We start from the raw sequence: 16,238 nt of genomic DNA on the forward strand, positions 1-16,238 counted from the left end.
TCTTTGTAGTTTCCTAATTTGCTTTTTTTTTTTAAGTAGAAGCCCTTCTCTCAGAAAAAATAAATCACAAAATTAATAGAAGTCTCTCTCTCAGTCCTGATTTTATATTTTTGTACACTTTTTTTTTTAATGCTGCAGTGGCTCAGGGTTATAATTGAAACATTTGAGAGCTACCGCCACCCCCCACCCCTAGAAAACAAGCTGAAAGTTTAAAAACGCATTCATTTTACTGGGATAAGTGTCGCTGTGGCAGAGTAAAGAGAAACACTTAAAGGACTGTGTCCCAGAGCCGGGCGTGGTGGCGCACGCCTTTAATCCCAGCACTCGCGGGAGGCAGAGGCAGGCGGATTTCTGAGTTCGAGGCCAGCCTGGTCTACAAAGTGAGTTCCAGGACAGCCAGAGCTATACAGAGAAACCCTGACTCGAAAAAAAAAAAACCAAAAAAAAAAAAAAAAAAAAAAAGGACTGTGTCCCAGTGCACAGAAAGGTGTTTTCCCTGCATAGTTTTGATGTTTAGTCCATTTAAAACTGTTATGACTTTTTGGGGGTGGGTGGGTGGGGTAAGCCAAATTCAATGAGCTAAATTTACCCTTAAACACCCCTCTGTTTTCCTAGTCTTAACTTCAATGAGGTCCTGGTCTTAAAGATATTAATTTTAAACTGTTGCTTCAGCTGGTGAGCCCAATAGGACAGCGATTAACTGTAATATTATAAGATCTCCTAGAATAATTTTTTTCCTAGAATAAATTTAATAGGCACAGGAATAGGCAAAGGGTTGTCACATATATATATCCCTTGCCTCTTGCTAGTCTTATCCCTGAGGGAAAAAATGTCCTTAGGCATCAGTAGTGAATGATGTGGAGCTGTATACAACATAATTAGATTCTTCCAGGGCTGTGTCTGCGTAGTTTAGAAACTCCTTACACACACACACTAAAAACTATATAAGATATTCTTAGTCTTGTGGAAAATGACACACTACTTGTGTTGTGCCGCGTGGGATCTAAGACAGGGATTTCTTTACTCTGTGGCAGGTTAAAAATCTGGCTTACCAAGCCATGCCTGTTTTTTAGTAGTTATTTTATCTTACAAAATATCAATAATGCATAGGGATCAAATTAATGTTATGTAATACAGGCCAAGTTGTCATTAAATATATACCTATCTTCAAACCTTGGCTCTGCCTCTTCCATGGTGTGTGGTCCTGCAAAGCCCACCTAACTTCTCTGAAAGATTTCTTGGAGGATTGTTGGGACAAAAGTACATACCAGCATCATCAGCTCTCTGTGTTACACGTTATGCACATATAAATTAATTTCCATGTTTCCACTCAGTTCTCAGAGAATGGCAGTTTTGTTCAGTTGAGCAAACATTGACTGTGTTGTGTACAAAGTCCTGGAGATAGCAATCATCACTCATCCTTTAAGATTCTCTCCATCTTCTGGGACAATGGAGCCTTGCTATGTCCTTCAAGGTAGATGAACACATCTCTACCTGAGTATGAAGGAAATGTGCTGGAATTCAAATGTTAATTTCACTTAGTATGCTTTTAAGGGGGTGAGGGGAGTTAATGAGCTTCCAAGGAGCCCTTGAAAGACCAAAAAGTTCTGGATCTAAAGATGAATGAGATTTTTGGGAAGCCAGCAATGAGGAAGAAACATTGTCAGAGGCAACATCGAGGGCAAAGACAAGGAAGAGCAGATGTAGTGTAACTTAATGAGATACAGTGATCCCTGGATCCACGGGAGCAACATCTCTGGACTCAGCCTAAAGTGTGGATTGAAAATAGCTGGAGAAGAGCTGGGCGTGGTGGCGCACGCCTTTAATCCCAGCACTCGGGAGGCAGAGGCAGGCGGATTTCTGAGTTCGAGGCCAGCCTGGTCTACAAAGTGAGTTCCAGGACAGCCAGGGCTATACAGAGAAACCCTGTCTCGAAAAACCAAAAAAAAAAAAAAAAAAAAAGAAAAAAAAGAAAATAGCTGGAGAAAGTTGTGGTTCTAGAGCCAGAGAGGTAGCTCCATGGATAAGAACTCTGGCTGTTCTTCCAGAGGACACATTCAGTTCCCAGCCCTCATGTCTGGCGCCTCCCACTGCTTGGAATTCCAGCTCCAGGGCCTCTGACACAGTCTCTGACCTCTATAAGCACTGGCATAAACTCGGCATACATTCTCACAGACATACACACTTAAGGAAGGATAAATCTTTTGAAGATATGATTACAGACATCACTTCCTAGTCATCAGTTCCCAAAGAGAACAGTGAAATGACACAGGACAATTTACACCAGACTAAACATTAGGGAGGACGGCTTAGATCATATAGGAGGATGTGGGATAGGACTATGCAGAATGTATTTATTCAAGTAGTTGTTTATTTAGTTATTTATTTCTTCAGTTATTTCTTTGCTTGTTTATTCTTGAGCATTCATGGATTTGAGTATCCAAGATGGTTCTAGAATCAGTCTCAATGTATACCCAGGATGGCTGTACCTAGAAGAACTGAATCTCCTCAGGGGGTGGCAAAGTAAGAGAGACAGAGATGTAGAGACACATAGAGACGGACAGACAGACAGACAGACAGACAGAGGAAGAGAGGAGGGAGGGAGAAAAAGGGGAGGGAGGGAGAGAGAGAGAGAGAGAGAGAGAGAGCTAGCTAGCCTCTAAAAGGTGAGGTTGAACACTGAACACACTGGTTTTTCCATATCTCCTCAGCCTGACCCTCCACAAAAGTCTTACAACTCCAGAAGAAGTGAAACAGACACCTTTGCCTTCAATCATGGATTCATGGCTATTTTTCAACTACCTGCTGGGTGTCAGTCTCATAAAAGTCAATAGTGAACAAGGTATAGTTCCTCCTCCACAGGAGCTGGCACTCCTACGGAGAATGAGAGAGGGAGCACAGAAACAGATGAACTTAAATGGAAAATGGAACTTCAGAGCTATAGTCTTGCTTAGTACAGCCACCACAATACAGGATTGTGTTCCCTACCTCAGAACCCACAAGTTGAAGTCCTTAGTCACAAGACATCAGAATGTAATCTAGTTTAGAGACAAGGTCTTTAAGGAGGCAATTGTAAAACTAAAATGAGGTCCAGTGGGTGGCTCTTATCATGGCTGTCTTCTCCCCACAATAAAAGAAGGGGACATGCAGACACATGGACTGGCATGTTCAGAAGGTAGAGGCTCTTAAGAGACACAGAGAGATGTCAGCCTCGGCAGCAGGGACACATCCCTCCCTCACAGTCCACACTTTCTGGTACTTCCAGCTTCTAGAACTCAGAGGCACTACTGTTGCACAGGTCATGCACTTAGTGGCAACGTCATATTAGGCCTAACAAACAATTCCAAGTTGCGGCTTGGAAAGGAGGTAAGTCACCCCACAGGGCCCGCCCTTTTGTGTAGGAACACAGGCCCCTAGCTTTTTGTTTTGCTTTGTTTTTTCTCTGGGGTGTGGTCTTCTCTCAGAGTGGGGCATCAGAGCCCTGTAGTAGCTGCAGCCCAGAACAAGCTGCAGTGTAATCAGAGAAGGCTCTGTTCTTACCACAATTCACCCTCCTACTGCCACGTAGGGCACTGCTGCCAATTTTCTTCCACGGTGTCCCAAGGACAAAGCACCTGCTTCTCAGGGGGTCAGAGGATCTGATTCCCTGCAGTTACTTCCTTATTTATGAGACAAAGCACCATGTGTGACTTGGCCTCCTTCAAGCCCTTTAGACTGGAGAAGGAAAAGTTGAATTCAAATGCACTGATATGCAAATACAGATTCAAAGCAAGGACTGGGGGGGCGGGGGGGGGGGGGAAGCCTGCCTCCCAGCATGTATCTGGCTACACCACACCTTAAGGCACAGATTAGCCTTAGGTTCCCCATTTCACATCCAATAAAAGCAAAGTTCTAGGAACGAAATGAAACTTGGTGTCAACGTGAGAAACAACTCTCACCCCAAAGAAATAAAAAAGATGGTTTTATTTTGGAGCCAAATAAGAGTGATCATAGCCTGAGAACGAAGACTTGGGTGTCCCCAAATGGCACGTTCTATCTATAAAGTAGTTATCTGTGGGACCGAAGAAGGCAGTCTAGTCTATGTTTTGGTCGGGCGAGGCTTACTCTGGAAACCCAGTAGAAAATCCTACAAGGGACAGAACAGTGAGCTATGCCCCTAAACTCACCTGACACCAGGAGTCCTCAACTCCATCATTCTGTGGCTATCAGTGCAGACTCCACCCTCACATTTACCTGACAATAGCCAGGTATGCTCCTCCCCAGAGTTAGTCTGTAACAGCAAGGTAGCCCCGCCCACTACAAAAGGGGCCCTTCCTCCCTCTCTTGCTTCTTCTTGTCTCTTCTCTCTCTTACCTCTTGCCCTCCTTCTTTCCCTCTCTTCCCTTCTATCTCCATGTGGCCATAGCCAGCCTCTACTTCCCTACCTTTTCTCTCTCTCTGTTTTTCTACAATAAAACTCTAAAACCATGGACCATCTCTGCTCATCAAGGCCAGCCATGCTAGAACAATGGAATAGGCCTTGCCCTAGCTGCCCACTGAGCTAGCAGCCTGAGCTAGCCAGACTCTCACCCACATTGGAACCACCCAGTGCCTTCTCCCCCTGCCCCTTTTCCCTTCAACCCTGGGGCAGACTGAGCCACTCCTGGGGGGCCCCACCAGTTCTCAGCTCTTCCGCAGTATCCAGCGATGTCCTGAAATGCCCAAGAGCTAGAATCTGTTGTCCCTGGTTTCCATGAGGCCCAGGGATCCTCTCCACCCCGCCCCCTCTCGGACTGGGGTTCTGTGACTTCCCACAGCCAGATGAGACTTGGAGAGCATGCGGCAGTCCCCTGTGTCTGCCCATCCAGAGCTCCGGAGCTCTGGCAGGACACAGGTCATCTCTCCCACTCCCTTTATTTCCACAGTCCTTTGCTTTTTCTGTTTGAAAAGCATCTGGACGGCTGGGGAGACAGACAGCTCAGTGAGTAAACTGCCTATCACTAAATCATGAGAACCTCAGTTTGAGTCCTCATACACATCTAAAAAGTAGAAACAGGCAGATCTTCAAGTAGGTATGGGGGAGGGGGGTTGTAGCATTTAGGTCCACAAGGTATCAGAGATAACCACTATACATATATACTATACAAGCCAACTTTAGTGAAGCAGTCTTTTCTCAAAGGGCAGCAGAGTACATAGCACATTTTAGGACGATCTGGGACTTTCAATTCTTTCCACCCACTTCGACATCATCGCTCCCATGAGCTCAGCTCTCCAGTTGCATGCTGGGTTGTAGGGGTGAAGCAGAGTCAGAGAACAAATGTGTTCCCCTGAACATTCAAGCACAACTGAGGAAGACTCAGCAAGTTTAGATGTCATCACAAGCATTAGCTATTTCTTCCACCTTGGTGACCCCAGGGCACTGTTCTCAGCCTGTAGACTGGAAGGGGTGGGGTGGAGGTGGCTCTAGATTCTGGCGTTCCCAATGATATGGGGCACCAGGGTGATGGACAAGCAGGCAGGCCATGGCAGAAGTCCTGATGCCTGCACTTGAGGGCTGAGGTGACACAGAAGAAAATGGTTGTCCCTGGTCATGTGAAACCTGGGAACAAGTTCGTTCTCCCCAAAGCTCCTCAGAAGAGAAGAAGGAGATATTCCTAGAGGACCAGACTGTGGAGCAGAGATCCACTGTCACTGCACCCTCAGCTTGCTTTTGTGTGTTTTAATTGAGGTTAAATGCCTATCACACACACACACACACACACACACACACACACACACACACACACAAAGAGCCACTTAAGGGCTGGGGATATATAGCTATGTGTTTAAATTCTTTTCTTTTCTTTTCTTTTCTTTTCTTTTCTTTTCTTTTCTTTTCTTTCCCTTTCCTTTTCCTTTCCTTTCCTTTCCTTTCCTTTCCTTTCCTTTCCTTTCCTTTCCTTTCCTTTCCTTTCCTTTCCTTTCCTTTCCTTTCCTTTCCTTTCCTTTCCTTTCCTTTCCTTTCCTTTTCTTCTTTCTTTCTTTCTTTCTTTTTTCTTTTTTTCTTCCTTCCTTCCTTCCTTCCTTCCTTTCTTTCTTTCTTTCTTTCTTTCTTTCTTTCTTTCTTTCTTTCTTTCTTTCTTTCTTTCTTTCTTTCTTTCTTTCTTTCTTTCTTTCTTTGTAAATATTTAAAGTGAATGATTCAGGGTCAGGTGGTGGCAGGTGGATCTCTGAGTTCAAGGCCAGCCTGGTCTACAGAGCAAGTTCTCGGATAGCTAGGGCTACACACAGAAACCCTGTCTCTAAAAACAAACAGGAATTATTTAGTGTCAATTAGCCTACAGTAAATGTTGGTTAACCACCAACTCCATCCAGCTCATACATCTTTCACCACCCTTAAGAAAGTAGTTGCTCCACAGAGCCCTTCTCCAGCCCTCCCAGCCTCAGGCAACTGCCAATCTGCTTCCTGTCTCAAGAGTTCCCTATACTGGTCATTCAGGCAAACAGAGCTACACAGCACCTCCTTCTAATTACCTGCAGAGTATCAGGTCGACAAGGACTGAACTGTGATTTTCTACCTTCATTGGCATTATTTGCTCTCCTTTACTAAAAGTTACACATTTCATGGTTAAAAAGCAAAACAAAATCTGGAGACAGAGGAAAAATTCAATGAACAGAAGTAAAAACCAGTACAGTATCAGTATTGCACATGACTACAAATATTTCAGAGACAAGACAATGTATTTTCATGCACCCCTAGAAAAATACAGGGAAGTAGCTAGGCTACTGGGCATCCTGGGCTGCTGGCTCAGCCTCCCTGTATTGTGTTCCATTTATAAAAATGAAGTTGCTAAGAGCACCTTCTTATTTGGAATCTGACTGAGCGTACATGATGTGAGCTACCCAGATGCTGACTCAACACAGTACACACAACACTTTGCTTATGTTTCTTGCTTCCAACTCAATAGAGTCGGAAGTGTTGTATTTGTAGAAGAAATCAAGGATCAGGGAGGTCAAGTATGTGACAAAAGGCACAGGGAATAAACAATCCTTCTTGAATACTTTCTTGTCTAGGTCATTCCCATCACCTCCATTCTCCAGTGGAGGCACAGAAAGGTCAAGAGCACCCAGAATTTCATGCCTCCTGACTAGATAGAAGTCAAAACAGGTTGTGTATGTGTGCTCCATCTGATTTCTCTTGTCTCTCCCTAAGAAGTAGGCCCTTCATCTGGGGTTAGTACCAGAGGGCAGGGCTCCCTCCTCACCTCTGAGTGGCTCCAGGCATCTGGTACAGCTTCCTGGTTGCCTCAGGCCGCTGTTAGCTCTGATTGACTCCTGGCTGCAACTGGAAAAGCTCCCGCTGTTCTGCACTGTGGAAACAGACTCCTTGGCCCCTGGGTTCTGCCCAAGTCACTCAGGCACAGTTGTGACACCATGCAGGGCCCTGGGCAATGCTACAACATACTCCTTGGCCTGTTGGCGGTTCAGTCATTGAAGTCTTGAGAATTGGGCTGAGAACTATGAAAGTAGAGAGCGAAGCTTCTAGGTCAGGGCAAGTAGTGAAGACACTTTCTTGGCCTGCATCACAGGTGGAACCTGCTCACTGGTGGGTGGGTGGTTAATACTGTTACCAAAACAATTCAACAGGTCTGCTGAGCATCCTCTCAGATCCACCAGAGAGTTCTACGGCTGTAGCCTTTTCCCAGGATGCTAATTAAAATCATGACTCACTCTAAGCCAGCATCAAAAATAATTCAACTTGGAGGAGAAAGGGGACACAGCGACTCCGATGCTCAAAACAGAGGTTTTGCAGTCCCGTCTTTCTAGAGAGCACTCCCATGGGAGGATACCTCCCAGGAGACAGCTGCTTCTCAACTTCCAAGAGCCCTGGGACCAGAGGCCCACATAGCTGCCAGGTTGCCCTGTGGCTGGTCCCACAGGTCTTGAGTTTGCAAACAGGATCCTTTTCCTTTGGTCTCTGGGAAGGGAGGGTTTGGCCTGGACTCAGAGAGCCACTCTGCTTTCTGAGTTTTCAGGGAAGCTTGTGATACCCTGTCAAGCTGTTCTTCACAGACTTCTAGGAACCGGGCTGGCATTCTTGGTAGACTGGAGGCCTTATCCTTCCCCTTCCATAGAACCCAATGTGTTACCATGGCCCAAGGGATCATGGATCTTGAGAGGTAACACATAGAGAGTGATGCTGAAAAACATCTCAGTATTAGGCTGGCTTTCTCTACCATTACCATCCTCCTTACTGTGGCGATCAGCCTTGAGTCCTCCCCTCTACTACTCTGAGCACTTTATTCCCAACTCAGCCTCTCTTTCTTCTCCATGCTTGCAGGTGCGTGCTTCCGGGAGCCTCATTTTGTAGGGCCCCACTCGGACTCACACTGGCTGCACATGGCATGGGTTAACTGTGACACATAGAGGCTCCTGAGCTGGCATGAAGCTTTCCAGTTCCTTACCTTGACAGTGATTAAGAGATCCTAGTGACAAAGCAACACTAGTGGCATCCATGTCCAGGCTGCCGTCTGTGGCATGTAGAGAGGAGTCACATGGTTGTTCCTCTCATCATGTCAGCCGGGTCCCTTAGGGACAAAGCCATGACCAGGCCTGGGACTTGCTCCGATATACGCTCCAGGGAGCAGGTTGTTCAGTGGCAACAGAAGACAAGATGAGTGTTTATTGAGAGCCTGTGTTTTCTCCACCTTTAGCATCCTCAATCCCCTGTTTGGGATGCTTCATGCATGACATACAAGGAAGCCACAGTTCCTGAGATGAAAGGAGAGGCCCTCTGAGGGTTTCTGGGAAATCACTTCTACCACCAGAGAAAGGAAGTGCAAGGATAAGCTATCTTTCCAATCCAAGGCCATGATTCTGAGAAACTAAAGAGCTCTGGCTAGAACCTTATACCCCTAGGCCAAACCTGAGGACGCAGAGTCAGTACCAGCAAGGCTGCCTGCCCTTGGTTAGCATTCAAAAGGACAGGAGGAATTAAACTACCTGCTAGGCCTACTCATGCATTGTCCCTGACAAGGATAAGGAATCCTTTGTTCCTTGCCCCACTCCTTTTAGTTTTTTATGAGATAAGGTTTCTTTGTATAGCCTAGATGTCCTAGAACTTACTATGCAGACCAGGCTGACCCCAAAATCAGAGATCTGCCTGCCTCTGCCTCCTAAGTACTGTGATCAAAGGCATGAGCCACTACCTCTCTGCTACACAATTTTAAAAAGCTGCACATTGGTTTTGTGGAGATGCTGACATAAGACTCCCAGAATCTACCCAAAAGGCCAGAACCTTAAGAGGTTCTGAGCTCAGATCTTAAGAGAAGTACAAAAAGGCTTCCCTGGTGTTCTGAAGACAAGGTTGCTAAGGGGAAAGTGTGGGGCTAGAAGAAGCCAGTTGAAGGGGATCCCTTAGGGTGAGATGGTCTTGAGGTGGAGACCACAAATACCTCCTCCATTTCTGAATGTCTCCTGAGGATGTTGCCTTCAGAAGTACCTTATTAACTCTTTCAGCTGTGGTTTGGGGATGAGGGAGGGAGGACTTCTCTATGCTTGGGAAAGGCAGCGTCTTAGTTACTTTTCTCTTGCTGTGATAAGACACCATGACCCAAGGCAAGTTACCGGAAAAAAAAAGTGTGTGAAATCCATCATCATCACAGCAGGGAACATGACAGTCACGATACTCAAAGTTATGATTTTTACAGTGAAATAACACGGATAACAATTAGCAACAGTGGACTGGAGAGATGGCTTAGTCATTAAAATCACTCACTGGCTGTTCTTGCAGAGGATCCGGGTTCAGTTCCCAGCACCCACATGGGAAGCTCCAATCAGGGTCATGGTGGTCAGAGGTTTTACTGTGCATCAGCCATATGGACTGCTTAGATGGTTAATTTTGGTTCCCATGCAGCATCTCCAGGGACTGGGCAGAGACTGCCTGGCTCCAGGTCCCTACCGTAACTCACTGCATTAAAATAGATAATCAGACAAAGTTTAAGAGCTGGGGAAATCACATAATCTGACAGACTACCCCAAGGGTGAGGAGTCACCTCCCAGATGTCTTGGAGTAGAGTACATAACTTTCTTTGGGCAATGTTAATCCTTATCAAGATCTCCTTTCCAGTGTTCCCAGACATTACTACACATGACCTCAGACTTAAAAAAGATTTATTTTACTTTTAAGTACACACACACACACACACACATACACACACAAGAAGACATCAGATACCCTATAGCTAGGAAGTTCAAAGCTACTGGATATGGATACTGGGAACTGAACTCACTTTGAGTTCATGCTCTTAACCACTGGACCATCTCCCTAGGTTCCCTAAGCCCCCTTTAAAGAAGTCTTTCTGAAGTGCATGACTGCCTGCATCCTCTTAAAGCCTCCCAAGGTTGGCAAAGCAAACACTAAGATCTGTTTTCTTACTGAGTCAGTTAAGACACAGAGAGACCTAGAAATTTCCCCTCAAGGGCACACAGGCTGTCCTCACACTGGCATGTCCTGTCCTGACATCTAACATGATGTCCTCCCTGGCTCCACTCAGCTGCCATAGGCGTTACTGCTCCACTAAGCCAGCAGTTGACCAGGAAGAATGAATAGATGGAAAGATCAGGAGACGGAGGTCAGCCAAACCCCATCGCAAATATTTGGAGAGCTGAATGTTTGCAAAAGCGCTGTACAGAAGCTTGCTAGAACCAATGAGCTGGCTCTCTGTTAGCACCCCCAAGAGATTACAAAGGTAGTTTCTGTAAATAAATAGGGCTTACTGTAATTTTAACAGCTGTTACACATAGTCTGCTTTCTGTATGATGGAGAATGAGGCCAGACTTGCTAGGAGCTGTGATAGTACTAGGTGGCACCCTTGATCCTGTGCAGTGGCAATGAGCCTATAGCATAGACAGGTAATATCCTAGGCAGATGGCCTCCATTCTGACCTAGAATCGAAAGTCTTTGGTTGTACATAAGACTTCCATCTTGGCCAGGGAACAGCTCACCCATAGGCCTACTGCCAGCTGGTCCCATCTGTTGCCGCAAGCACTAGGAGAGAAATGATTGCTAAGGTAACCATGAGGCCCCAGGGATGGGCAGACAAGGACATACAGCAGCTGCTCTTACTGGGCATGCAGCCTGCGCTCTGCTCTAAAGGGATCCCAGGACCCTCTGCCAGCTAAGCCTTTGACATACTAGAGCACACAGAGCTGCTTGGATAGAACTTTCTGGACTTTGCAGTATTCCTGAAGGGCCATGGAGACATCTCTCTCAGCTAGGGAGCTGTAGGGGACATATCATTTCATTGTGAACATTAAAAAAAAAAAAACCCACATTAGCCTGCTAAATGAACTCAAAGTTAGCTTTCTAACAGCATTTTAAAGAGATTTAGATCCCCAAATATTCAAATATTTGATATGAAGTACTCTTAAGGCCAACTCCAAGGTAAGTGCTTGATGCTCTCTAAAATTTCATAGAAAGAGACTGGATGATACACAGGAATGACACAGAAGTACCTGTAGTTGTGCACGAAGTACTCACAATTGTCTGTTTCTTAGGAGATGTTACAACAAGTTACCACAAGCTTGGGAGTTTAAAAACAATAAAACTCTGCCCCCCCCCCAACCCCTGCACTACTTTGGAGCCCAGTGAAATCCAGTATTATATGGAATCTACAATCAACATGCTGACAAACCCTCTCTGAAGGGCTTAAGGGATGCCTTCCTGTATCTTCCTCCTCTGGTGACTTCTCCAAGCAGTTGTCTGTCTCTATATCACTCCACAATCTGCCTCATCTTCAGATGGGCTTCTTCTCTACATCTCCTCCCATCCTTTCCTCATCAGGATGTCCATCATTGAATGGAGAGGTTGACTTAGCCTAGGATGATCTTAATTCACAATCTTAATTTGGGTTAGGGTTGTAGCTCATCAGTAGAGCCCCTTGTCTACCTTGTACAAGGACATGGATTTGATCCTCATAGCTTCAAGAAATTCATAATTATGTTAGCACTGAGTGTTCTTCAAATGAATTTTGCGTACAGCTTCTGATTGCTGTATCTGAGTAGAGATAGGAACACCACCAAATCCACTCTGCCTTCCATTGGCCCAGTTCTGTTTTAAACCCTGGATACCGCAGGAAAAAGAATAGAGAGTCAGCATTCATGACATTGTTAGACCTAGTGGGGAAACCCCCACCCCATTCCCGATTCGGCGTGCACCCAAAAAATCACGAAGAACCATCTCTTGCTGTAATTACATGAGGACGTTTAATTACGGAGCTCCGGACCGACATGCTTCTCACACAGGAGATAACGGATGTCGGCCCCGAGGCTCGAAAGCTAGGAGTTTTTATGGGGTAAGGGGCTTAGGGGTGTAGAATTCAGCATAGCGACACACTATTGGCTTATTCAAACATTAACAGAAGGATTACAGAGCAACAGGACTTTGTTCCTGTGGGCTGGGGGCTTATCTTTGTTCACATAGCAACCAGTTGATGTATGACTTTTACCTGGCGCCAAGGGGCAATAGACAGAGGGGAGGTTCCGGCCAGATGGTGGGGACTCAGACAAGATAGCCTTGCCTGCATCCTTGAATTCTTTTCATCTTCACAGTTAAGATGTTTTTAGGAATGCCTTAACAACAGCCCTTCCCTGGCAGGCCTGGGGGCTTTTCTGCTTTGTTCTCAGTCCCAGGCCTGGGCAGTGGGCTCTTAAACAACTCACAAGTTACAATATTTTACCTTCCTTCAACATCTCCAGTAGAAATGAGACAAACCAACACCCTGTAAACTAAAGATGCTTTCAGCAGTGAAAACGGCTATGCTATGAAGGGCAGGGAGACCATCTGGATAGGGATGGCTTCCTCTTTGGATAAAGTGATCAGAGCAACTCTCTTACAATTGTAGTCAGAGAACAGGGAACCAGCTGACTCACATCACTCACACATAAATGCCTACTTTCCCAAGTTCAGGGGATTGGAGTCCACAGATGTTGCCCTTAAAAGATGAAAACTTGGTGACATGTCTTTTATGGGGTATGCATTAGAAGAGAAAGAAAGTTCCCACAGGGCTGTGACTGCCTATGACACTTAGGGAGATTGTAAAAGGATCCAGTGGCAGGCCAGAAGTCTAAGGAAAGCTGACTCTCAATGTTCATTCACTGGGTGCTTGCCATAAAGGTGGCATTTTATGCTCCAACTAGGGTTTGGAGGGGAATTTATCATAGGAAGGGAATCTGTCATGGGGCTGTTATTTCCTGAGTCTACCAAAGTATAGACAATGGTTACCTCACCCCTCTTAAAAGAAGGCATAGATCTCCTAGAAATGTCCAAGTCATGATCTTAACTCCCTGCTCTCTTTAAACTACATCAAAGAGGAGACTTTTGGAAGACTTTTGGAGAAGACTGTCTTTCAGAACAGCCTTTGGTGTCTCCTCTTTTGAGAAGAAGAGAAGAGAACAAGGTCTCTTCTCTCCTTGAGAAGAAGCAAGTGTAAGAGAGGTGAGGGGTAGATGCCCACAAGCCAGGTTGGTGGCTGATTTGACAGTGATTATCTCCTGAACATGCAGGTGAAGACCTATTGTAACCTTGAAACTAGACAGGAGTTTAAGTGATTGTGCTACAAGAGAGCCAGGCTGCAGGCTGGTAAAGATGCTGTTCCCAGATCTGTCCAAGGTACACACTGAGGAGAAGCAGGGAGGGGTGGGGAACCCACTTTCCCAGAAGCTGCAAGGGCCAAGTGTGTGTGGCTTTCCAAGGGAAACACCAAGAAAGGAACCAGATGAGAGATACCTGGATTAGAAGCCCTTGGCAAGAGGGCTATTACAGGTGAGGAGCCATCCAAAGTCAGCTCCTATGCTAAAATCAAAAGATGAGAAGACTCCATGATTGGCCAACAGTGACAGACAGGAGCAAGAGTAGAACTAGGGGCAATGCACAGCCAAATACCGTGAAGCTTTGGGAATCCTCCAGGAAAGTGTGAGGGAAGGATGGTAGGAGTCAGAGGGGTCAAGGGCACCACAGAACACAGCCCACAGAATCAACTAAACAGTGCTCATGGGGGCACACAAAGAGCCCACACCAATAATCAGAGAGCTTGTAAGGGTCTGTCTTAGGTCCTCTGAATATATATTATGGTTGTGTGGCTTGGTCTTCTTGTGGGACTCCTAACAGTGGGAGCAGGGGCTGTCTCTGACTCTTTTGCCTGCCTTTGAGACCCTTTTCCTTCTACTGGGTTGTCTTGTCCGGTCTTAATATGAGGGTTTGTGTCCAGTCTCATTGCAGCTTGTTATTCCCTGTTTGGTCATTATCCCCCTGGGAGGCCTGCCCTTCTTTGAAACAGAGGAGGAGTGGATCTGTGGAAGAAGGGAGATGGGGGAGGGCAGGGAGGAGAGGAAGGAGGGGAAACCGTGTTTGGGATGTTATACACAAGAGAATAATAATATAATAATAATAATAATAATAATAATAATAATAATACCAGGAACAGTGAAAAACTGATAAAAGAGTTTCTTGGGAAAGAAAACACAAAGAGTTGCTATGGATTGAATTGTGTCCCTGAAAAGCTATGTCAAATTTCTATCCCCTCAGCTCCCATGGCTATGATCTGACTGTGAGATGAAGTGTGGTTGACGCAGTTAGTTAAGTGAGCAGGATCAGGTTTTGCCCAATAGATGTTCTCAGAAGAGTGGAATTTGGGCGCAGCCACAAAGGATGGTGCTGTGAGGCCACAGAGGCTGGCTGAAGTGATGCAGACACAGTCAAAGTTAGCTTGGTCTCTCAGAGCTGCCTGAGGTGAGGAAGGTTCTAGAAACACCAGAGGAGGATATTCCTGCCAAGACTTTGACTTTGGACCACAAGCTTCCAAAACTAGAGAATTAGACTTATGTTGTGGATAGCCCTGGTACTGTTTGTATTTTGATGTTAATTCAGCTTCCCCAGGAGGGGTTGCCTGGGAGGAGTAGTGAATCCTGTACTGAGGACTTCATGTGACCCTTCTAATGAATAAAGAAACCAATCACTGGGTGAGTAGGTGGGACTTCCAGGTTGGAGGGAGGAATCAAAGAGGCAGGAAAGAGACAAGGGCATTTGGGACTGGGACAGTGGGAGGACAAGACGTAGCCATTAATGATCTCTGAGAATTTAGATTTAATATGGCTTACAAAATTAGGAGTCTAGTTGTTGCACCCTGTGATTGAGTTACTATTGATTCTGAACTAAGTTTGTGTGGCATTTTCCTCCACACATATGGTGATTGGCTGGGTTGCAGAGAGAAAGGTACAGTGACAAAGTTTGGGTTTGCCAGAAGTGCATCCCTAAAGGCCCTGGGAATTTTGCAGCATGGGGCTGACGTGGCAATGACCCACCAGTGGGAACTTAGCAAGCTGGGTGGGTGGAGAGATTTTTGGAGTTCTGAGTCAGTCTCCATGAGATGAGAACAGGACAACCAACCCACCCGGGCCTGCCAGAGTAGCATGAATTGCATTTTTTTTTTTTTTTTTTTTTTTTTACTATTTCCTGCAACACACTTATATGCTGTGAAGTACAGTCTGTAGGACTAGCCATTAGTGTGAGAGCCAATGCTTAGACATCAGTCATACAACAGTAGCCCAGGGCCAGGCGTTACAACAGAAGTCAGTCAAGATGCATTCTCCTCACATTTTCCTCCTGGCTCACTTTGCTCCCAGTCCTAGAGGAGTCAGGCACAGCACATGTGATTGTTAGGTTTTTAATGTCAACTTGGCACAGTTTAGAATCACCTGGAACAAGGGCCCTCGGGAATGTCTTGGAGAAAGTCTCCCGATTACCATAACTGCCTGAGAAGCCTCGCCAACTGTGGGCGGCAACATAACTTAGCAAGGAGATTCTGAAGTGTGTGAGACTCTTGTGGAGAAAGTGAGCTGAGCACAAGCTGTCTTTTCTTGGCTATGGAGACACTATGGCCAGTTGTCTCAAGCTCCTTGTGTGGTGACTTCTCTGCAGTAATCAACTGTAACCAGGAACTCTGAGTTAAAATAAATCTCTTGTCCCCTAAGTTACTCTTTTATTCAGGGTATTTGATCATAGCAATAGAAAGGGAACTAAGACAGAAGGCACCAGGGCCAGGGGTGGGGTGGGGTGAGATGGTTGAAAGATGGTCCTATCCCTGCGTCTGGCTGGCTGGAGATGAGGGAACTGAAACTTCGTTGAAATGGACCTGAGGGCTGAGGATGTAGCTCAGTTGGTAGAATGCTTGCCTTGCATGCATCATGTCTAGATTTGACCCTCAGTACCACATAAACCA

The 16,238-nt window shown here is 45.8% G+C and overlaps 1 long non-coding RNA gene across 2 annotated transcripts in view; it reads left to right on the plus strand.

The window, feature by feature from the left end:
* Positions 1-14,710: 14,710 nt before the first annotated feature.
* Positions 14,711-16,238, plus strand: part of LOC147005139 (uncharacterized) — a 62,072-nt gene continuing 60,544 nt past the window's right edge. For both annotated transcript variants that reach the window (XR_015046930.1, XR_015046931.1), the window contains exon 1: positions 14,711-14,979. This is a non-coding gene — a long non-coding RNA (uncharacterized LOC147005139). The remainder of the gene's footprint in view (positions 14,980-16,238) is intronic.

The sequence above is a fragment of the Mus caroli genome, unplaced genomic scaffold (genome assembly GCF_978045245.1).
Source record: "Mus caroli unplaced genomic scaffold, Mus_caroli_1 scaffold_4, whole genome shotgun sequence".
NCBI classification, from domain to species: Eukaryota; Metazoa; Chordata; class Mammalia; order Rodentia; family Muridae; genus Mus; species Mus caroli.